This window comes from Ixodes scapularis, unplaced genomic scaffold, assembly GCF_016920785.2.
Source record: "Ixodes scapularis isolate PalLabHiFi unplaced genomic scaffold, ASM1692078v2 PGA_scaffold0__279_contigs__length_252992795, whole genome shotgun sequence".
Classification (NCBI taxonomy): Eukaryota; Metazoa; Arthropoda; class Arachnida; order Ixodida; family Ixodidae; genus Ixodes; species Ixodes scapularis.
The window spans coordinates 229002044-229025472 of NW_024609835.1; positions in this window are offsets into that span (position 1 = coordinate 229002044).

Genomic DNA, 23429 nt, shown 5'->3' on the forward strand with positions numbered 1-23429 from the left:
TTACTCGCGGGCGGCGGCAACGGCGTGGAGCTCCGACTCTTCGACCCGTTCGCCCCTTGTCGGTCGAAGGCACGGGCAAAGGCCAAGGGACGCGGGGAGGGGGACAGAAGAGGCTAAACGCGCTACGAGACACAAAGACACACGCCGGATTTCCCGCGAGAATTTGTCGACCGCAACGCAAACGAACGGCGACAGCGTTATTTCGATATACGCGCATTCGCGCGATCTTGAGTTTCCGCGCAAATGTGTTGGGATGAAGGCGCACCAGAGCTTGTACTGTAGTGCGTGATTTGGAAGTGGAGGGGGCTTGGGCTGCTCTAGAGTTTTATTTGAAGTCTAACGCGCGTGCCATGTTGCTTCGAGTGCCGCGTGCTTAGGTACCGTGAAAAAAATGTATTGAAGTCTGCTGCTTCGGTAATCAGAACAACGCCAGGCAGCGACCGTAAGCGGCGATTCTCAGAGGAGTTGGTTACCAAGTTGTTCCGAAAAAGCTGCTTGTTCTCATTTTTGTGTTGCGAAATATTTGGTAGAAGCCAGAAATCAATTCCAAGAGACGTTCTATCTCTTGGACGAGTAGCAGAACCACAATGCAAATTAGGTTGGAAATATATAATAAAGTTACAACTGCACTTTAATAAGAAAATTTCATACGTAAATTAATATACATTTTTATATGAAATATGCAAAAAAATTATATTGATTAAGATATTCTTGAATTCGTAATTTTGCCTGGAATCCATGTAACCTATCCCCAAAACTTAGAATGCCGCCTGATTGGAACATTTGTGTCTCCAGTATCCCGTGGGGCTTGAAAACTAAAGAAGCACTCATCCAAGCTAGTTTATAATCTCATAAATTCTTTATTTTATTTATTTGCCTCAGGAGAGGCCGAAGAAAAGCAGAAAAGCCGAAACCCGAACCCAAAGGTCTGCAAACACGCAAACTAAGATAAAGAAAGATAAGCAGAGGAATACCGTAAAAGATACACTAAAATTTAAAATAAAATTGGTACAGTTCACTTCGGAGATGTTTCATGAAGAAAAATAATGTTTAGACATTTTTACACCGTTAGGCGCCCCTTAGGGGGGGGGGGGGGGGGGTTGGCCTTGTTATGGGCCCCTTAACAAAACGAAAATTGCTTAGCTAGCTAAGCACCGTGTCTCGGCCAGTATTAGCTGAAGAGATAATAAACGCGTGAAATGTTCATTCGAAACTGTTCCTTTTTGGTGTAATAGTATTTTTATGGTAATATTGTTTTCTTTGCTTGAGGAGCAAATAATCTAGATATAATCACTACTGTTTTCAAAATATATCGTAAATGCCTTTTCAGCTTCTGTTTCAAACAATAACCTACATGGCTGCCGGTGTTTCCAGTGTCCTCAAGGAGCGTAGATCTTTGAACGCGTTTATTCTGATGAGTGTGAGTGGTTCTGCATTCACCAATTCCTTTAAGAAAATGTCTCAACCGACCGAGTATCGAGCAAATAAAGGCGCGTTCACACTCTTGCAACCGAGTACGACCGAGAAAGACTTCTTGGGACCGGATGCACTGAGCGGAGCTGGTCCTAAGAGATCGCAAGAGGCTTAAAAACCGGTTTGGTCTCTCTCGGTCGCACTCGGTTGCAAGAGTGTGAACGGGCCTTAACTGTCGCAAGTACGACACGATTTCGGAAGCCCCGTCCGGCCGGGTGCCTGTTTTTGTACCGGGATTGGTCAAGCCTAACATCCCACGTCAACTACTATGCTTAATCTGGATTGAATTGCTCGCTTGCCCGTGTGAATTCTGAACAAATATGTTGGTTTCCGGTTTGTTGGATTTAATACCGAGAATTTATCTACGCGTGTAAGAATTTTCGAGTTGTTTGGCTGGAGGAAATCGGGAGTTCGCACCGCATCATTTTTTTTTAGTGCTTTCCCGTCATTTTACTTCAAAAGGTACTTGACCTTACAAAGCGAATATATTTAGGTCGCGTTGTAATTGTGCGTCCTGACGCCCACCCACTCGGCCGAACACGCTTGCAAGCTTGTTCGACCGAGCAGCCAAGGCAATATAGAAGTAACGGGCGAGGCCACTGATCTGTGAACGGAACTTAGAGTGGTCCGTGATCTCCACCTAAATTGTGTGTAACGACGTAAATATTACAAAACAAAAATAAAAGAGAACCTGCGCTTATTAAAATTTTTTGTTGGCTACTTCGTTGTTTTCAAGGGACAGCAAGAACTAATATTAAATTATGATGATGATGATGATGGTAAAGAAATAAATTAACTAGAATGAACAAAAGAGTCCGAGTGTAAAGTAAGAGTTAGGTGTGACGAAGGTTATGATATTCGTCCTTGCAGAAACAGTCCACCTCGTCACGGGTCCCGGGAGGGTGCTCCGTTAATTTAAAGGGTAGTGACCGTCAATCACCGGTTCGCACCACGAAGCACTGACGGTGCCTCTCGGTTCTTGGCAACAGAGGTTGCGAAGCTGTAAACTTGTCGAGACGCAAAGCTCCGTAAAGTACGTCGCATGGCTGCTCCATCACTTGAAGATTTGCAGTAGCCGAAGGGAAGGCACCGTCCGACGTAGTGAGAGGCGCTGGCACCCGACGGCGTGCAACAGGTCTGCAGTTCGCTCATCGTGGTATTGGGTGACGCGATTGTATCCTTGCCTTTTTCGAATGGCGCGAACAGCCCCACGCTGCACGCTTTCCAGCGATGCTATAAGGTGTACTTAAAGGGAGCTTCATATCAGGAAGCAATATACCAAATCCAGGAACACAATTCCCACGAAAAGGTGCGTAGGATAGGACCTTGGATGGAGTGGCCTTGGATGCACGGAGACCGAAACCTGACTGCCTTCGCGCTCTCGAGGTTGCCTCTCCAATATGGCCGAAACAATTTAGCCGGTTGTCCCCAACGTGACCTTTAGAAGCATTGCAGTTGAAGTTACACTCTCTGAAGTGCCGCCGACGCTCAACTTAGGAGGCAAGAATTGCTGTTGGACAAAGCAAAACACCATGGCCGAACATTTGGCAGCATTTAGGGAAGCCTGCTCTGGCAGGGCGAGGCATATCCTGCGTCCAAACCGTGCTGAATCTGGTAAGGGTGAGTAGGATTGGAGATCAGATGCTGGGGTCTGTGGGTGTCGCTGTAAACCATAAGTTTGCAGTGGAAATGTGCAGAGAAAGAACGTCATTAATAAAACATAAAATATATATGGTAAAGCACGATTCCCTGAGGCACACCAAACAAATCCCTGACTGCACCCAAAGTCGCCGCCCCGAAAACAACTGCGTGAGTGCGTTGATGGAGAAAATCTGCGAGCAAAACAAGGGCGATTCCGCCAGTGAAGTTTTTTGCCGCATCGTTTCCGTTGTGCGCTGAACTTATTTTGTCACTCCTCCACTCTCTGGGCACAATTCACCAGAGCAAAGCTGCAGAAATGCTTGGTGAACGCCTTCAGGTCCTGCATTTTGGGAAGCAACGACGCGGCATGACCTCTTGGAAACGCCACACACTGACGTTAGCATGACCCATGGGAAACGCCACACACGTCTCTTTTGTGAGATGCTAACGTTGGCACCTTCACTTTTTTGTTTTAACTTTCGCTTTTGACTTTCTCTTAAAATTCACCTATATATTTCTGCCTCCGTTTGGCTCCCTTATGGGAACCGGGTTATCTATTTTCAAAAGGGGACGTATGTGGCGTTTTCCAAGTGTCATGCTAACGCATTCGCCAAAGATCCACGAATGTCGTTTACGGCAAAGCTGGCTCGCCGAGCCCCCCTCACCCCAGTCTTTGGGGTGAAGGGGGCGTGGCGATTCTAGCGCCGCATTTTGGCCAGCCGAACAAGGCGCCGCTTCCGCTCCTGCGTCTCGTTCGCCCGCCTTGCACGCTTAGCAGCGGGGTTCGATACCTTTCTGCTTTCGTTGTACACCGGATTTCCGCGCGCGCATAGCGTCTGCCCCACAATCTAAAAAATGTCTCTGCGTCTACTTTCACGCACAACACTCGGAGAACCAATCAGCGCAACTTACGGAGGCAGGAGAGCGAATGACGATACCGAAACATCTGTTTAGACCAAAAAACGCAGACTGAGTTGTGACACTAAGCAATGCAAGCGTGACGTTTTGCGCTGCTTAAAGTCAGAACTCAGACTGCGTTTTTTGGTCTCAACAGATGTTTCGGCATCGTCATTCGCTAAGCTGCCTCCGTAAGTGGCGGTGATTGGCTCTCCGAGTTTTGTTCGTGAAAGGAGACGTACATACTTTTTAGAGTGCATGACGTTGCCTCCCACTCACCTTTCTCCTTCATTTAACTCATTCTCTTTACTAACACCTCCTACACCTTCAAGATAACAAAGCCGTATACCAGAGCCGTATATGTAGAGAGTTTGGTCAATGGTAGGCGCGGGCAGAGCCAGGGCGTGCGGCAGACTTGGAAAGAGGGCTTGGCATGCTCTCTTGACCAACCAGTAGCCGAAAAGAATCCCCTAGCGGTAGTGACGAGAGGCAGTTCTGATCAAAGGTCTATGTTCGCATATGGTTTTAATAAGTGCGTAAGAGTGAAGCGTAGTAACTCTTCGTCGTTGAAAATAGGGTGCACGTGTTTTTTTCATCATGATCATGCAGAAAGATGTAAGAAACGAATGCGCCGCTCAACTCTGTTTTGCGCAGACAGAGTGTGACCGCTCGGACGGCAGATTCCCGGCACTTGGCGTTTGGCGTACTGATTATGTCGATCGTTCCGCTAGTCGCACTCTTTCATCATCATTTTGGATGAGCGTGATTGAAACATCACGTGTACCATATTTTCAGCCATCGAGAGTTACTCCAATGCAGTTATCAGGTTTGTTTCTCGGACCACCGCCAGTGTATTATTTCCGGCTTCTGGTTGGTCACATTCGAATTTCTGAAGACGGCCTGGAACACGCCCAGCCCGCTTTCGGCCAATGGCGCCTCCTCATTTGTCTCCTATACTTCCCAACGAATGGCCAAACTCTCTTCATATACGGCTCTGCCGTATACTGAATAAGGTGGCGTCAGAAGGCAAACACACGACACAGATTTGAAATGAGTGCTGCGTTAGCGCTCGGCTTCGGTTAACGTTTGAGGCAAACGTTGACGCAATCGTTGTGCCCAATCTGTCCCCAGCGCTGTCCTTCTCTGATGACGCCATCTTATTCAGCACTACGGCTTTGTTATCTAGTAGATGTTGTTCGTTACGCGGCGCGTTTCCCTTTACAGTGTTTTGTCCGCAGATGAACGGCGTCAATCTTCCTTGTCATCTAGGTACTAATGCCAACGCATTGAAATTCGTAGCACCTTGGCGTAATAACCAGACATCGGCCAAACCAAAAGGCTGGAAAAGTTGATGACACTGTAGTGAGACCTGTGAAGGTTTGGCATGACAAAGTGGTCCGTAATAAGGGCGAATGTACTGACGAATACCACCTCTAGGAAGGAGGTTTATTTCGTATGAGGCCTGCCTGTTGGTTCATCACAAATTTGAATAAATCCATATGTTTTCGTGGTGTCGAGGAGTGCATCATTGTGCACACTAACCGTATCGGAGCTTTTATGGAGTACTAGTCTTTGAGGGCAACAATATCACCAAAATGCCTACACAGGAGTGGGCCGAAGCGTTGATATGCCACTGACAGTGACCTCGAAGACCACATGAGTCGGTACGTGTGTTGGGTAAGTAATGCACACAACAAAGCAACATCCTGGCTTTTGACGTGCAACATCAACAAGTGCAACCTCGGAGTCCAGAGACCAAACATTCGACGGACGGCAGTGGAGGATTCGTTAATAGAGAGTTTTAGGGAACCGTAACAAAATACGATCGATAAAAAAAAAAAAAACGATCGATACCTTGGATCGGGCATGTGGACCGATCGTGTGCCTTGAAACGGCTTTGGGGAAACCGTATTTGCAGACGATAACAGACGATCGGTACAGGTCGCGCCCCCTGGCAACAGAAACCTGCATCCGCCTCATCGAGAAAACACACATTTGCGTGTGTTTGTACAAATCGCAGAAACTCAAGTAAATAAAGATCGAACCCTAAATACACAGAGAACCTAAAATATTGTATACCTACTTATAGTTCGTCTCGTTTTTTTTACTGGAATGAATGCGCTTCCGCAATACAAAACCTGGCGCACCACGGCGTGTCGCCCCTGGCACTGCGAAGTTCTAAAATGTTCGTCTGCTAAAGAAGCAGACGTGCTTTCCGACAACAATGCGGTCGATCTTGTTGACGATGACTTGGAGTTGGCTATATTCGGCGAAAGCAATTTAGAAAAAGTAATTTTGTACGACTCTCTGCGCACTAAGAGAAGGCGCTTGTTGGCGGCAAGGCATGGGACGTTCAACTTGGCGTAGTTTTTAAGTAAACAAAAAACTCGTGATACCACGAATGATGTGCGGATACCACAAATGATGTGCCACCGTATTTTGGGTTTTTTTCTTTCCGTTTACCAGATTTATACTCTCGGGGAATAAAATAATGCCTCGACCGTACATGGTATTTTGTTTTCCAATAGGGCATGCGTTCTCAGCGGGCAAGCTTTGGTGTTTTACATCCACCAAATATAATCTTTACACCAACCACGTCCTGATATGCTGAAACGTTGCCGGCAGCAAACTCAATTTGGCAAAAGGACAAGCTCGCGAGCGCTTATCACCAACGTTTTAAGTCGTCTGCTAGCGATCCTGTCTCTTTCCCTCGAGGTCCAATGCAGGGTCGAGTATTAAGAAATCTATGGACAAATAAAACTAGAAATATTAAATCGCGAAGAAAATACAAAAATAACCAAAATATATTTACTTTTTCAAGTTGATGCGGTCATTTTTCATGTGCAAAGTTACGGGGAAGTCAATCCGTTCCTTCGCTCCTCGCAACGAGAAGTTCTTTTTCGACCTTGCGTTTAAGCCTTTAAGGATGTCATTCCAAAGGGCTGGAGTAAAAACGGAGTAACGCCTAGCACCTCCCGAAGTAGAAAGATGTTGTCTTCTGGTGTAAACCACTTGCCAGGAGGAGGCGGAGGGACGGAGGTAGGTGCGGCGCTCATGTTGCTCTCATACGGTACTGATAGCAGACGATCACGGTCGTACGATCGTTTCAACGATCGTACGGTCGTACCGATCGTTGCGCCTTGTACGATACGATCATGAAGAAAATATAAATGGAAACCTGTAACTTTACTCCTGTGCACTTATTAAAACTATCACCCAATATTCTAAGGGCTTGTTTTATAGGATATATGTGATTAGCATTTCTACAGAAATTTTTAATTCATGCAACATTTTTCAACTAAAAAGTATCCAGAGCCTTGATGCAGAAGTATGTTGCTCACTCTTTTGCCACTACAGATAATCTTCAGTCATTCCAGCAGCTGTAAAAAATGGGTGATAAGTGCTCGAAATACACATTCAATGTTTGTATATATATAAAAAAAAATTGAAACTATGAAAAAAGAAGAGGCGTATGGACCAATCGGGATTCGAACTCTCCATCACGGCTCCCCTACGAGCTCAGGTAATTGATGCTCCAATCCACTGAGCTACTGAACAAACGATTCCTGACTTCGCTAAGCACTAATTTATTTCTATTAAAAATGTCCTTTTGCGTTTTGTTCTTTCTTCTTTTTCTTATTTGCTCACTCAAACTTTATGGACTTGCTCTCACACAATGCACTCCTGCCCGGCACTGCCACGAGTTATTTTATTCATGTTTGGAGCCACGGCACACTCTCTCCGCCAGCGAAATAACCGTCTTGCTAACCAAGCGAGACTGTCCATGTCGTAATGCCGTAATGCGCTGGTCGAACCTTCCGGTTCGACCAGCGCATTACGGTAAAATCGCAGAAGACAAGCGCATGAGCAGTTCGTACCGGAGGGCCCATTGTACCGTATCGTATGTGCAAAAACGGTCCCCTAAAACTCTCTAATAAGAAATAATTTAAAATTGTTTTTTGTGCAGCTAGGATGTGGGAGTTTAGTGAGCTACATTGGGTGTCTGGTATTTCCGCTGTAGATAAAGTATTTAACCTTGGCAATACGAGTTCTATTCTAAGCACTTTAGTGAACAAGTCCCCCAGGAATATAAGTACGATCCCATGCCGGTGCGATGCCCATTCAGATCAAAACGGGTGGCAGTGGGGTTGAGACCATGATTTAACGCGAGCTCACTCTCCACGTGTTGCGAGGTGAGGTTCACTAACGCACTCGGTCACCGATCCTTCCGAAAGAAAGAGAAGGAAGGAGAGAAAAAGAGAAATGTTACAAGAAATCAGAGAGGTTGTTCTGGGCAAGAAGGCGGAAGTTGATCAAAGTCGAGGAATGAAAATTGAGAAGTTGGGTCGTCTCAGGGTAGATCATCGAAGCTCACCGTTGAGGGCGATATTGGAGGGCAACCTCCCCCCCCCCCCCCCCCCTCCCGCATAATATTATTTGTAGTCCTGACGCTTTGACGTTCCTTCAAACTAGGGAACGATGACACCAGGCTCGTATTAAAGCGAGAGGCGCTGCTACAGGATTCTGCTACAAAAGACTCGCACACAATTGACGTTGGTGACCAAAGCAAAGTTATTCTAATCAAGCCTCATTGTGATAATTCTGGATAATATTCAACAATTAGCAGTATGGCATACGTAGATCTTGCATCGGCTGGGGACCCAGGCATGTAATATTTTCTATATCTATGTTTATCGCGGACAAGGAACAGACATGTTTTTCGCTCTATTGATTTTAAAGTGAGATTAATTTATAAATTTTACCTCGTAATTTAAATGTCTCCAAGCGCTTGATCAGAAAGTGCAGTTCTGCATTCCTGAAACGGGTGTTTTATTGTTTGCGTGAAGTGCAATTTAAATGGGCCTTGCAACAATATGGGATTGGAGTGTGTCTCAGTTTACACTACTTTACATGCAGAAGTTTAACCTAGGATTAATCGTACGCAACCAACATGTTCAAAAAGCATCATTTGTCACTGCACTGTGTACATTGATAGATAAAACGGATTATTTTTCTCAATATATTTTTTCTAACAGTTTGATGACGATCTCATAAAATATAATTGTTTTCGAGGGCTACGCATTATAACAATACTGAAATGCTGATGAGTGATTGGATACGAGCACTTCTTGATCACTCGTTTGGGGTTGTTACAATCTGTCACTCGACGTGCATTTGGGCAGCTGCTGAAGTCCAACAACAGCAATGTCGGCAATAGCCAAACACTACTAATATCTGGAATTTATATCATGCCCTGTTTATTGCCGACCCCCGGACGTGAATATCAGGTATGCTGGCGGCATATAATAGGTATCAGATCACGCGGCCGCTTGTTCTGTCTGCGAGCTGGGGAAGTTAAGTCTGGTTGTTCATTGAACCTTTACACTGAGTGCTATTACTTCGAAAAAAGCCTAACACGTGTTTATAAATTATTAACGCCAATAAATAACCATCAGCTGTTTTTTTACACAAATTCGTTTCATTAATGTTTTTATCATTTTGTTTAAAAACGCATGCAAACCATCCTTCCTTCGGTGCAGTTCAGCGAATTGATTTTCTGTTAGTTGAGCTTGCAGCCGCATAACACCACTTTTTCCATTTTGCAGGATTAGATGAAACAGTTATTGTCTTGATGGAAATCTTTAATTCAAAGTCTAGATTTTTTCAAGCAGCTATTTTATGGCTCGAGCCCTTGTCCACCAAAATGAGCAACAAGTATACAAATAAAGTATGTCGAAAGACATGTTACCATTAAAATGCCTCTCTGTGTAATTTATAGTATTTATTGTTTGTATTGAATGTACTCTGCCATGCGTATATATATATATATATATTTTTTTTTTTTTTTTTTCAATGCAGTGATCCAATCTAGTACGACAATTTTAGAAGTTAACCTTACATTCCAGTTAAAGTAAATTTATTAAATTACCGTATTTCAAAGGCACAGCCTGTGATGTTATTTGCATTTAAACTTCTCCCAACTAGTATCTATAAAATGAGCGCAGCTTCGTAATATTAGGATTATTGCCTTTTACCTTTTATGAGAGCTCAACATTTTGGAACTCCTAATATATTGGTCGATAAATTTCTTCTGCTGTAGCCCATTTATTCATTATCATCATCATCATAAAATCTTTATTTGTTCCAATAAACAACAAACAATGGTCTAAAATGTGGTACAGTGAAACAGTTGCACAGTTGTTGAGCATACCAAGCAGAACTTATTGAAAAAATGCAAATAACAATACAATTAGCATGCCACAAAACATGAAAGTGCATTGCTAATGACGGAAAATAATCTCAGCTAATAGTCTTGAGATTTGCGTAGTTATCAAAAATATAAAATAATTTCATGTCCGGGATTGTTTACAGATATCCGTATTAACGGCGATGCATAAAAAGTGAGATCTGTCCTATTTGAGACAGCCGGTAAGTTCAAATTCACTGTGCATAAAACTGTTGAGTCATTGGCCCCTTTAATAATTCAATCTAAAAAGGCCATATCGCGGGATAATCTTCTCAGAGATAGACATTGTAGGCCTAGTTTAGAATATAAATAGTACAGATTGTTGGTGCGACAATAAATTATGTCTAGTCTGCCTAGTTTCTTGAGTATCAAAAAATCTCAAGCTTTCTCAACACACCCCAATAGCATTTCTAGCAATGATTTCACCAAAGAAAACAGTGCACGTGCGTCTGTTTCTCAAAACACTTTTTGTTTTTAAAACAAACCAAAATACTGCAAAACGCAATTTTCGGACACATTAGCGATCGACGCGTCTGACCGAAAGTTTCTCGGTCGAAAATATAATGCCAAAAACAACGTGACGCAAGCAACTAAAAGTAAACTATGAAAGTAGACGTGGGGGAAAAAACTGCACTGCAATCCTTATAATATTTGAAGCCCAGAACGGAGCCTCGCTTTTCGGAGGCTTCTGGAACGTACCTGGTCGCACTGATTCGCAATGGGTCGAGGTGAGTGCCGTATCGAATGCCGGCACATCTATAAAATGGCTTTTCCACCACCGTGAAAGCTTTCAAGCGGCACCCAATTACAAATAGGAACTCAGCAGTTTTCCTCCAGTCAGTAACTCTTCGTGCTGTCAACGAGGTTTGATGCGTGGTGAGTGGAAAGTGTTCGACATCTAATAGTGAATGTATCATGCAACTCAAGAATATGTAATATGTTCAAGTGTTGTATCAAGTGTTAAAGTACTGTATAAAGAAAGTAAGTGTTATATATTAGGTTTGTTTCAAGTGTAAAACCATGTTGACTTTTCCGCACAAAATAACGTCAAATTCAAGCTAATTTATTTGTAAAATAGATAATAGGATCCCTGCTATATTTATTTATTCCTTTCGAACTTAATACTGTCCGAACCATGCAAATAAAATGTAAAATCTGGAACAACGTATTTTATTTACCCACCGGGTCAATCCACCTAACTTGTGACACTTGTTGGCTTCCCTCGTTTTAGTTCCTCCGTTCACATACCAAAGTTATTTTTTTTTCAAGATTCGTGAGCATTATAAGAGCTGCGAGTACTATATCTCGCAGCTTTTTCAATTCAATCCAGTCAAAAACTAGACAGCGGTCCAGTTTTAAGGATCTTTCATGGGTGCCCTTAAAAGAAGTGTCGTATTGTTTAGTTTCTTGGTTTTAGAATTGTCGTATTCGTTTTGGAAACGTTTGCTAACTAGAAGGCATTCCAAACTTCGCCATCTTTTAGACCAGTGTGTTTTAGAGGAAGGTCCGCGTGTTTGGGATTTGCGAAGGCATTCTAGGGGTTTGCTAAGCCCTGACTCATCAGTCAGACAAAGCAAGAAACGTTGTCTTTGATCACATCGATAAGAAACGTTCCGATTTTCAGGTGAGTTTTCTCGTGCGCATGTGAGTTAGAGAAATTTAATACAAATTATTTCTTAACTATGTACATTTAATAAATCATTATCATAATTAACAACCACACATTTCCTTCCCCTCACTACGAACAGGGTCGTCCATCGCCTCTGCCGATCCACAGGGGGAACGCGAATCATCAACGGTTGAGAACCACTGCTCTAGAGTGTCAGCACTTCTTTCAAAAAGCTGAGCTTCCCTTGCACATCTTTCCCACGTTCTTGATTCTACGAGATCGACCATTCTGAACCGCGGCGTCTTGGCTGCCCATCTAGCGTCCGTGTAGCGCTTGCTGTTATATTGTCGTTGCCGTTCACGATCACATTGCTTCTGCAGCTCCCAAACCGAATTCCTTAGGAACTCTTAATAGGAGATGCCTTATATGTGCCTTCTGTTTCGTGGTTTCCGACCATGAAGCCGAAGAGCCGGAAATAGCCGAGTGGCGGCGTGTGGTATACAATGGTCAATGAAAAAGTAATCCGGGACAGGAACTCAAAGCCATCAGAGCGAACCGTTCTAGAGAGCAGTGAACTCCAAAAAGGACTTGAATTTCTTGATAAAGCTCTGGACTTGCCCATTTAACTGTGAGTGGTGGTTTGATACTCGCTGATGGCTTGTTCCCCGATGAGCCAGACAATCACTGGAGTCCTCCAAGTAAACTGTGGCCCGTTGTCACAAATGATGTCTGGATTACCCTCGCACGTAAAGAGCAGGTGTAAAAAGTTTGCCGAAAAGTATACCCTGGTTACTTGGAGAAATTGTTCAACAGAGTTATTGCTTAGCGGTACTCAAGCGGTGCATGCTCAAAAGGACCCAGGATGTCAATGTCGACGTTTGATCACTTGCGTTCACTCAAAGTTTCTTGGTATTCGGCATTGTAGTACTATTGAGCTTTGGCGAAAAGCTGACTTTGTAGGGCCACGCTAAGCATCTTTTCTAGGCGCACGGGTTTCGCGAACATTCGAGTAAGAATGTTTTGCCTTCCAAAATTCCGTACAAGAAGGTTCTCGGACGTTGAAGAAGCTGTTATTACAAGCCAGTAATAAAAGTCGCACGGCCCTCAGGAATTGAACCTGGGGCCTCTGTGCGCGAGCCGGGTATGTTGCCACACGGACACTCACGCGGCATTACTTCCCACTTTAAACCCTGCGTCGTCCCGATGCAGCACAAACGAAAATACAAAAAGGAAACGCCAGATTACGAAGTAGGATTTTCCGTCAGTCCGCAGCTCTATCGAATGTAACACGGCTTGAGACGGGTGACATGCACTACCTTGAGTCGTAGCTAGCGTCTTGCGGATGACCACGTTCCCTCGGAAAAAACTTCCTAGTTGAGATCATCGAAGCATCGAAATATCTTGTAGGGCCCGAACTACAGTTTGAGCAGTTTCTCGATGAGACCGCGGCGACGAATTGGTTTCCACACCCACACTCTTTCTCCGGGCTGGAAGTGACGTCGCGGCGCTGAAAGTTTTACCGGCGAGCATCGATACGTTTTTAATTGTGGATCCGAACCCGAGCAAGCTTGCGTACCTCCTCTGCGCTCTGACCGACCAGATGGGCATCGTCGCTTCCGTCATTTATATGCTCATGGGACAGCATGCAGTCGGGCTTGGTCGTCAGCTTTATGTCATGCAGAAGCTCATGGCAAATGTAATGTAGAGAAATATTTTGTCCCATCTTTCTGGCTCTACGTCGACGTACACGAAGATTATGTCGGCGATCGTCTTATTCAGCCGCTCAGTGGACCGTGGTTATGTTGATGATAAGCCGTGAACCGTGGTTATGTTGATGATAGGCCAAGCCGAAGGACCTGTTGGGTCAACTGTGCCATGAGGGATGACTCTCGGTCTGTAATCAGCACTCCTGAGTAGGGACGCCGCGAACTTTTTTCGAATCGAAGTTTCGATGATCGAATCAAGCGGTTCGAAAGATTCGAAAGATTTCAATTTTTCGAACTATCTACATCGTAAAATTCGACGGAAGTCGAATTTTCGAACTTGCTAAGCTAAGAAGTTTGACGCTTTTCGAACCGTCGAACTTATTACGCTAAAACATTCCATCTTTTTCGAACTTTCGAACTTATTGCGCTGCTAAGTTTGATGCTTGTCGAACTTTCGAACTTGACTGACCAAAAAAATTCGATGAATTTTGAACTTTCGAACTTATTTATCAAGGGAATTCGAAAAGTTTCGAACTTTCGATTCCTGAAAAGTCAGAAGTTCGACGAACTTCGAACTTTTAGGGTAAAACTTCGACGTTCGTCGAACTTCGAAAGACCGGTGGACGGTTTCATTTGAATTCAAGTAGTGAGGTACATTCGTAATTTTTTCTTCTCGAACTTTTACACGCGGTGCTGCGTTCCTTACGAAAGACAATGCCGTTTGTTTCAATGTTCTGGCATGCTTAGTTTTAAAGAAATAAATTCCCGAAGGGGCGAGGAAGGACGAAGGGGTTTTGACGATTATCGTTTGTGCCAGATCTGAAGCGCGCTGTAGCCGAAGCTATTTATGGTAGAGATGTTATACTTCTTTAAGAATGATCTATGTATAGCCTAGGTAAGTGCCGTCTTAAGATGTGATTATTGTTATTCAACGTGAGTTTTGAAGGAATGTCCAAACGTGTATCTACATGCAATTATGCCCTAAACTTGACATTTATTTTCGTCTAAGTTGTTTGAGGTATCGCATTTAAATTAACACCACGGACAGTACATATCATTGCCATCTGCAGAATACAAAATAATGTATTTATTGTTTTTTTTCACGTAATTAACTCATGGGAGAAGATTTCTAATAGTGTTCAAGTTCAGCACGTCACTAAAAGAAAACATTTTTTTTTTCGCTTCACGTTCCTGGGAAGTATTTCTTTTAGCCCGTACATATTTTGGTAAAACAAACTTGTTTCGAAGTTCTGAACCTCTGAATATGCAAGAATACAACACTTCCGGTGAATTCTTGATAGTTTTTTTTCTAGCTTTTTATCCCCGCATTTATTTTTTTTTATTTTTTTTTTACTATTGGCACAGGTATTTAGGTTGAAAAGACATAGCTTTGAACTTCCGAACCACTAAGCATGTGACGAGTAGTGCCTTCTGACAACGAGTTTCTAACAATGACCATCTACGCAATCTTTTATGCAGTGAAGAGCGACAAAATTGGGTTGTGTGTGTGTTTATACAGCCTAGAACTTGGTCTGCCTCGCAGGGGCGACGAGTCTCCCAGCTGTAGATGAGCAATTTAGCCAGTGCGGCACAACCGCTAGCCTGGGGTCTTTAACGTGCATCACGCAGTAGTGATACACGACCGCACGTGGTACGATGCTCATCCAGATCGTGAAGAGCGACAGTAGCTATACATATGCATAAATAATTTCAGATTAAAATTAGCTCGACCACGCCCTCTTTCCCCGCATTGTTTCCTTTAACAGTCCGAAATATCTGGAAGGGGAAAAGGAAACCGAAGCCCCCCCCCCCCCCCCCCCCCCCCCCGCTACCCTCTTTCTCCCGTTTTTCCTCTTCCGACGCCACTTGTATGGTAAGACGCTCCTCGACCTCGAGTTGTGTCGGCTTTTTGCGAGGCGATTGCTCCGTTCCTGAAAATAAACCTCCAGAACAATTACAAACTTAACTTACTATATGCCAGCGTCATTCGGGCGGCGTTCGATCGGATTACTACCAGCGTGCAGGGGGTGGCGAGGTAGTTTGCCAGGTAGCTACAAGGTTTTTCTGAGCCTCAACCAACTGCTTGCCCCTGGCCGTTTCGAACTGGATGAGTCTCGTAAAACAGTCTGTTCGTGTGATCACTACTGCGTGATGCAGGTTAAAGTCCCCCCCCCCCCCCCCCCGGGCTGGCGGTCACAATTACTGATCTATGGTCACACGTCACTCTGCACTGCCAAATATTCCAGCACCATCCGGGACACCCGTCGTCTCATTTAATTGCCTGACCAACTTCGCAGAATCTAGATATCACAGCCTAACTTATAGATATCATACCCTAACTTTTCTAAACTTGATTTTGTGAAAACCAGTGAATCGTGAAAACGTTATTTGAAACAAAATGTTGAGGAACTTGAAAACCGGACTTTGAACTTTGAAAACTTGGACTAGAAAAGAATTAAAAATCTTCGAGCTTTTTTTTTTTGTTTTTTTTTTTCGAATTTAGCGTTAAAAGAGAATCGAAACCTTCGAACTTTTCGACCTTTATGCAGAAAGAAATTCGAAATCTTCGAATTGTTCGAACTTCATGTCTATAAAAATTCGAAGCGTTCGAAGTTTTCGAATTTAATTTCCAAAGAATTTCGAAATCTTCGAATTTATCGAACCTGAAGTAAAAAAATATTCGAAATATTCGAATCCGAAATTTTAGAAACCGAGAAAGCTGCGAACTTTTCGAATTCGAAACTCCACTGAGATCGAAAGTTGCGAATTTTTCGAATTCGAACCTAGGTCGGTACGAAAATATCGAAATTTTTCGATATCGAACCTCAGTTCGCTTCGCAAATATCGAAACCTTTCGAAATCGAACCTGGGGTGGTTCGCGACATCCCTACTCCTGAGGCGCTGCGGCAGACGAGGATTCTTTCAACGAAGAACTTGGCGACTTTCACCGCTAGTGCCGTCGGAAGGGCTTTTGTCTGCGCGCATCGTGTGATACAATATCTATCAACGATGATCCAATGGTATTGTGACGACGACAGTGGGAAGGGGCCAGGCGAAGTCATTCCTATGTTCTGGAAGGGCATAGGCGGTGAAGATATAGACTGTAGGAGTCCTGCGGGCCCTGTGAGTAGGTTCTTACGCCGTTGGAACTCGTGACACAATGGGGTGAACAAATGGACGGACTCGGGAAGTCTTGCCAAGTTGTATTGTCATGAACCTGGGCAAGTCTTCTATTGTAGGCAAGGTGTCGGGCCGTGGGGTCGTCGTGGCAAGCTTTTAAAATTTCGCCTCGAAGGTTGTTACGGCCAGCCAGAAACCACTCACGGCTACTGGTCCCGAAGTTGTTTTTGAAGAGCCCACCTCGTCGAAGGACAAAACTTGACAGGTCTCAATAATAGACCCGGGGAACTGAACTTCCTTCACCTTTGAGATGGTCAATTGCGGCGCTAAGTTTCGAGACGTTTCGTTCAAGTGTCCCCATATTGGTAACGCTAACTGCGCCGAAACAACTGGCGACGTCGTCGTTGTCAGTACCGGTGGGAGGAAATTCAACTGGGGCCCTAGACAAACAGTCGGCGCCGTTGTGCTTGTAGCCGTACTTGTGCACAATGGTCAGGTGAATTCTCGCAGATGAAGGCTCCAGCGGGAGAGGCGTCCTAACGAATTCTTCAGGTTCGCCAGCCTGCAGAGGGCGTGGTCGTTTGCTACTACATCCTAGTTGGTCGCTGAGTAATTTTGCTCTTCTTGGATAAAGCCCGTCTTGCGTAAGCGATCACCCCCTCTGCCCCCTCTTGTCGCTGGGCAAGCACCGCTGCGATTCTGGTGTGGCTGGAGTCCGTGTGAATTTCCGTCTCCGCTGACTGGCCGAAACGTCCGACGATAAGGGGTGACTGAAGTCTCTGCTTCAGTTCGTTGAACGCTTGTTCCTGCCTATTTTCCCATTGGAAGTTCATGTTGTCCTTCGTCAAATACGCGAACGGTACAGAAATCTTCACACAATCGTGAACGAGACGTTTGTAGTACGCGCGCGGCAAATAAATCTTCTTACAGCCTTCTTGTTTGATGGCTTTAAGAACTCAGTTACAGCAGAGGTCTTTGCAGGGTCAGGGATCACATTCTAAGCATTCACGACGTGGACAAAAAAATTTGAGCTCGCCACAATCGAACCGACATTTCGATCCCTTCAGTGTTAGCCCAGCACACTCTTAGAAAAAAGGGTCGGTATAGTCCTCCCTAAAGGGAGGAACGCTCTTGACACATATGTTCCTTCAGAAAGGGAGAAACTTTCGTCCCTTAAGCAGGGGAGGAAAAGTTCCTCCGTCGACTGCATCTCATTATGGCGGCCACGAATCGAGCAAATCGAGCTCGGTAAGGCTTAACGAGAACACTAAGTCTATTGCACGAAGCGAGAGGAGCACGAAATAAAGACGTAACACGAGCTTTCCGCGAACTGTATTTATTTCCGAAGTTTCTTTACCCCTGCAGGTAAAGAAACTTACGTTTCGAAAGCATGCAGTCACTCAGTCTTCTCATCGTCAGCACTGCGATGTTCAACGGAGACAACCGGCACTCAGTTCGCGCACTTTATGTCCTACCTTTGCTATTCCTCGAGCCACAATTCCTTCGTCAACCGTTGCGTCAACCGCACATCACGGAGTGAAAATCATTTGCCCGCAAAACCAAAAGCCGCTCTCAAAAATAAGCAAATCCGAAGCAACCTCTTGGCTTATCTCAACACGGTAACACGAAATTATGGCGTAGCTGGCGTAGCCGCGTAGCGTAAAAGGATGTTAAATCGCTTGCCACCAGATGGCAGGGTCAAGCAGAGTAATCGCACGTAGCTAGGCTAGGTGGCGCTAGGTACCGCCCAATTCATGTTTTACAAAAAAGTATTTTTATTTTTTTACGCCTCAATTACGTTTCCTTTTCTTCGGAATCTCTAACACATGTAGACACGTTGCGCACACTACAAACATCAGGTCAACATATATTGGACGCATACACAGGCATCGCACATACAAACATCAATACAACAGCACACAACCGCGATCACTACTAAGCACACAACCCCGATCACTACTACCGAGCCCTGCGTTTCCGTCTTTTATAGTGGTCGTTTTGAACGTACGGAATTTTTCGGTGACTCCCTAAGCAAAAAAAAATATTCCGAACATGTTCATTTCTTTCCAGCAATGTCATACATCTGAGGCTATTTTTAATGGCTCAGGGGATGAATCTCTTATTAAAAAGAAGACGCTCGATCATGCCATAATTATTTGAAAGCCAATAAATCGAGCCGCTCCAATGTGGTTCCAAGCCATGAGTTTGTTTTCCCGCATGGCCCTTCGTAGCCAGTATTTATATTGTAGTGTTCGTTTTTCTATTCGTGCTGTTCGCGCAAAGCTGCAATTGCCGTCTTGAATTAATCTCTGTAGAGCGGATATCCACTCAGCTGGAAGTGATGCTTCACGGGCGCAGAAATCGCTTTTCGATCAACTTGAATGCAGTCAAAGCCGCGACTTGCGACAACTGTTAAGTGTACGGAGCTGCGCCGTTGCGAGCTCGAAAACTTCTAGCGCTCATGCCAGCGCGCCACTTAGAGGGCAGTTTCTACAGGAACCGTAATATATTTAAACAGTAAAATAAAGGATAGCGTTTTTTGTTTTTTTTCGATTTTGCCTGTCTTTTTTTTATTTTTTTATGCTAAACTTCCATTATAAATATACGTACTTTCCGTCATACTTTCGTAGTGTTGTCTTTGCCCCATAGCGCAATCGCTCTCGGGGACCGACAGTCACATTGGCCACTGTACGATAGGAGCTTACCGTTCAGACCAGCGTTCCAACATGACTATCCACACGTCGATCGACTGCACCTAATCCCTCAAGTGGTTTTAAACTCTTTAATGTAAAGCGGAATGTCATCCTGCGACACCCCGGCCCCTCCGATAACGGCCCGACCAGCGGCATCAATGCCCGACAGTTTACGTCATCTCATCTTGTTGTTACACCACTGATACGCGAACACACGGTCACATCGGCGATAATTCCAGTCTTCTGTTCACAACCCACGACACTGCCATCACGATGTCGCTGACACGAAGAAATACAGAACCACGTTGACGATGTTGCTGACACGCAGAAGAATCACGTTGAACGCCGGTTGGCACTCGGCACGGGACAACGGAACCGAACTCAGCACGGAAGGCACCCAGGCAGCCGGCAGGAAAACCTGCCTGCCTTGGACGCAGTTCCCGCGATTTCCATAACGTCGAAAACGTCGACACAGTTCCTCGTGGTTTCGCTGCTGTAGTGGCTGTAGTTCCGCGTGTGTCCCGCAAATCGGAGACGGCCGTCTTACCCAGTGTATGCAGCGCTGCTGGCACTGCTCCGGAACTTCGCTGTTTCTAGCGGCTTCGTTAGCTCGTTTGATAAAATTAGTGGTAAAAACGTCAATGCAACCGAAATGTTCTGCACGTTTGGACTAGAAGACAGAATTACAGGCGGCCTTCGCTGCCGCTGAAGCTCAATCAACTCAACATTAATTTATTAAACAACGTGCGCGATGTGCTCGAAAAACGAAACCAAAAGAAGATGAGTCGGGAGGGCGAAAGCTGTCTCCGGTCTGCCTGGAGGAGGAAAACGTCTCGGAGAATAATAAGGACTTTAATTTTCCTTTTATCTGTCTGGGTTTGTTTATGTGTGTTTTAATAAAAAAAAAAAAAAACTTTACAAAAAAAAAAAAAAAAAAAAAACACTTTTCTGGGGATCGAACCGTTGACCACTTGGTCAGTAGCGCGATGTTCTACCCCTGCGCCAACTGAACAAGGAGGAACTCGCCCTCCTCCTGGCATCTGAAATTCCGTTCCTCCCTTCTCTGGGCAACTTGTCCGTAACAAGGAGGAACAGTCGCTTTTGCTACCTTTCTCCTCCCTTTTTTCTTAGAGTGCAGTCTTGACAGCAAATTCCACTGTTCTAAGTCATCTTAGATGCTCAGCGAGGTCCTATGCGAGCACTACGACGTCGTCTAGGCATATGAGACGGCTCTGCCATTTCAAGCCTCAAAGTAGAGTGTCCATAACGCGCTGAAAAATTGCCGGCGCTGTGCATCGTCCGAACGGCATCACTTTAAACTCATACAGTCCGTCCGGCGCGACGCAGGCACCTTCTCACGGTCTCGTTCGTCGACATGAATCTTCCAGTACCCGCTCTTCACGTCCATTGCCAAAAAGGATCGGGCGTGGCGCAACCGGTCCAGATCGTCGTCGTTGCGGGGTAGCGGATATACGTCCCTTTTTGGTCCTGCGTTCAGTCGATGATAGTCCACGCAGTCCCACACAATTCGGTTTTCTTCCTTACCAGGACCACTGGGAAAGCGCACAGGCTGTTTGAGGGCAGGATGATGTCATCGCCAGCCTTTCCTGAACCTGCTTCTGGTTGACGACTTTTTCCTCTTTCACGGAGACTCATAGGGTGGCCGGTGAACGGGAAGCGTGTCATCGTCAGTAAAACGTCGATGCTTTGTAACAGTCAGTTGGCGAATCTTTGATGACGTTTCAAAACTCTCTCTTAACTGGGCGAGAAGATCCGTCAGCTGTCGTCGTTGTGGGATGGGGATACCTGGGTCAATGTCGAGCACCGAAGGTCCATTTTTCTGGTGTTGCCACGAAGAGAGGTCTTCCAAGCTTCTGGCGATTGCGGCTGAGTCCCTTAGTTCCTGCAGCACTTTCAGAAAAAAGGTGTATTCTTACACCCTTTGTCTCATACAATACACCCCCAAATTTTAATTCAACGTACAGCACCCTATATTCGAAGAGAAGTCCCCAAATTTCACGAGGGGCTTGATGGCCGTGTGGTACAATTTATTGAAATAGCTAATATACGTGTTATGGACTACACAAAAAATAATTGGGGTTTTCTTGCCCTACTGCAAACATTCAGTCCTTTCTTTATGTGGTTATTGATATGCACTTTAGCTATTTAAAAAGTTATATCGCACCGTTATCAAGCCCCTCGTAAAATTTGGGGCCGTGTGTTCGACTATAGGGCGCTGTACGTGGAACTGCACTTTTGTGGTGTATTATATGGGACAAAAGGGTGTACGGTGCTACCTTTTTTTATGAGTGTGGACGTGGCTTGGGCGGCGGTGCCTTCCGTCAGCTGCAGGGCCTCCTGTCGGAAGTAAGTTACGAGGACAACCGTGCGTCCACCTTGAAGCTCCGGTATGTCTCCTTCAACGCCGATTCCCCTTTCTGGGAGCAGCTAAACGCTTACTTCCAGCAGAGCTTGTCCGCATATCTTCTCCGCAGATAGCGGTTGCGCTTCCGAAATTCAAAAGCACACTCAAGCGCGGTAGCAAGTTCACATGCTTGAAAAGCACGCACACTGCATCAGACGTGGCCAACATAGTTTCGCGATGATTTGATGCTATAACAGGCTTCCGCATCGCCTACTCGTTCGCTTTCAGGTCGATGACCACCCTGCATTCGCACAAAAAGTCGATTCCGAGTATAACATGTCTCACGCAGTCCTGCATAACGATGAACTTCACTGGATATGTTTTGCCGTTAATCTTGCCCGGGCGGTACACATTTCAACTGGTAAATTAAGGTACCCTTCTGGCAATGCGTATGTGCGAACCATCCCACGGCGTAGTAACTTTCCGGAGGAGTCGACAGAGTCTTCTATTCAAAACGGAGTAGTCCGCACCGGTGTCCACGAGTGCCGACGTATCCTAGCCGTCGATGACAACGTTGAGTATGTTGGGCACAGTTGCGGAGCGTCGTTGTGACACGTGTCGTCGTTAGAGGGGGAGTTCTTTGGCATTCTTGGAGATTTTGCATTTACCGTCTTCGGTAACGCCACCCCCAGGTGTTGCTGTACCCATTTTTTCAGGTGGGACAAGAGCGACAGGTTCTCACGACGGGCTCGGTGCATCGGCGAAATTGGGCGTCGTAATGACGGCGACTGGGACTCGCGGCGAGGTCGTCGGAGGTACTCTTAATCTCCCGCGGTGGCTCACCAAAGCGGAGTCGACGGTCATTTGGCGCAGCTTCTCGCAAGCCGAGCTGGCGGTAGGGGCACCTTCGATAAACGCGGTCAGTATCCCTGCAGTGGAGCACACCGGTCGTCCGTCAGCCGTGCGCCATACGTCGGTTTTCAGAGGTTCACGCTGCCCTTCACAAGGAGCGTACTGCGGCAAATATACCTCTCTTCACGGTGCTGCTGAGTACTGCTGGATGACAGGAGGCTGCGGAAGACGAGCAACAGTGGTGTAGGTGAAAGCTGGTGGGTCCGGTGCGGTGTCGGTGAGAACATCTGGCTGGTGCTTGCTGGACCTCCTCTCGAACAATTTCGGCGATCGGGAGCGAAGCTGGGCATTTTGCAGCAGGAATCAGCTTCTTCAGCTCTTCACAGACGATGTCCCCGATGATATAGTGGATTCCCTGGGTATCGGAGCTGATGGCCCAGGTGAACGGCCTCTGAAAGCGGCACCAGGAATTCGATGGTAGTGGGCGGCTCGTGCTCGCAGGGCCCGTTCAATGCCTGTCGCCAGCTTCACGAAACTATCGACGGTGGTAAGTGGACATCGCGCAAAGCCTCCGAAGATGCACTTTTTGACACTGCGCATCAATATTCACAGCTTTTTGATTGGAGGCTTAAATTTCGGCGGGGTTGCTGAGTCGAAGAACGTCCTCAAAAAAGGTGACGACACTTTAGTTTGGCTTTAAACCTCGGTTTAGTGAAGCTCTTCTCCTTCCCGTAGCTGCTGTCTTGCAAAGGAGCGTCAGAGCTCTTCTTTGAGTTGTTTCCACGAGCTGAGCAAATCCGCGTGGCTCTTGAACCAGTGAAGAGCC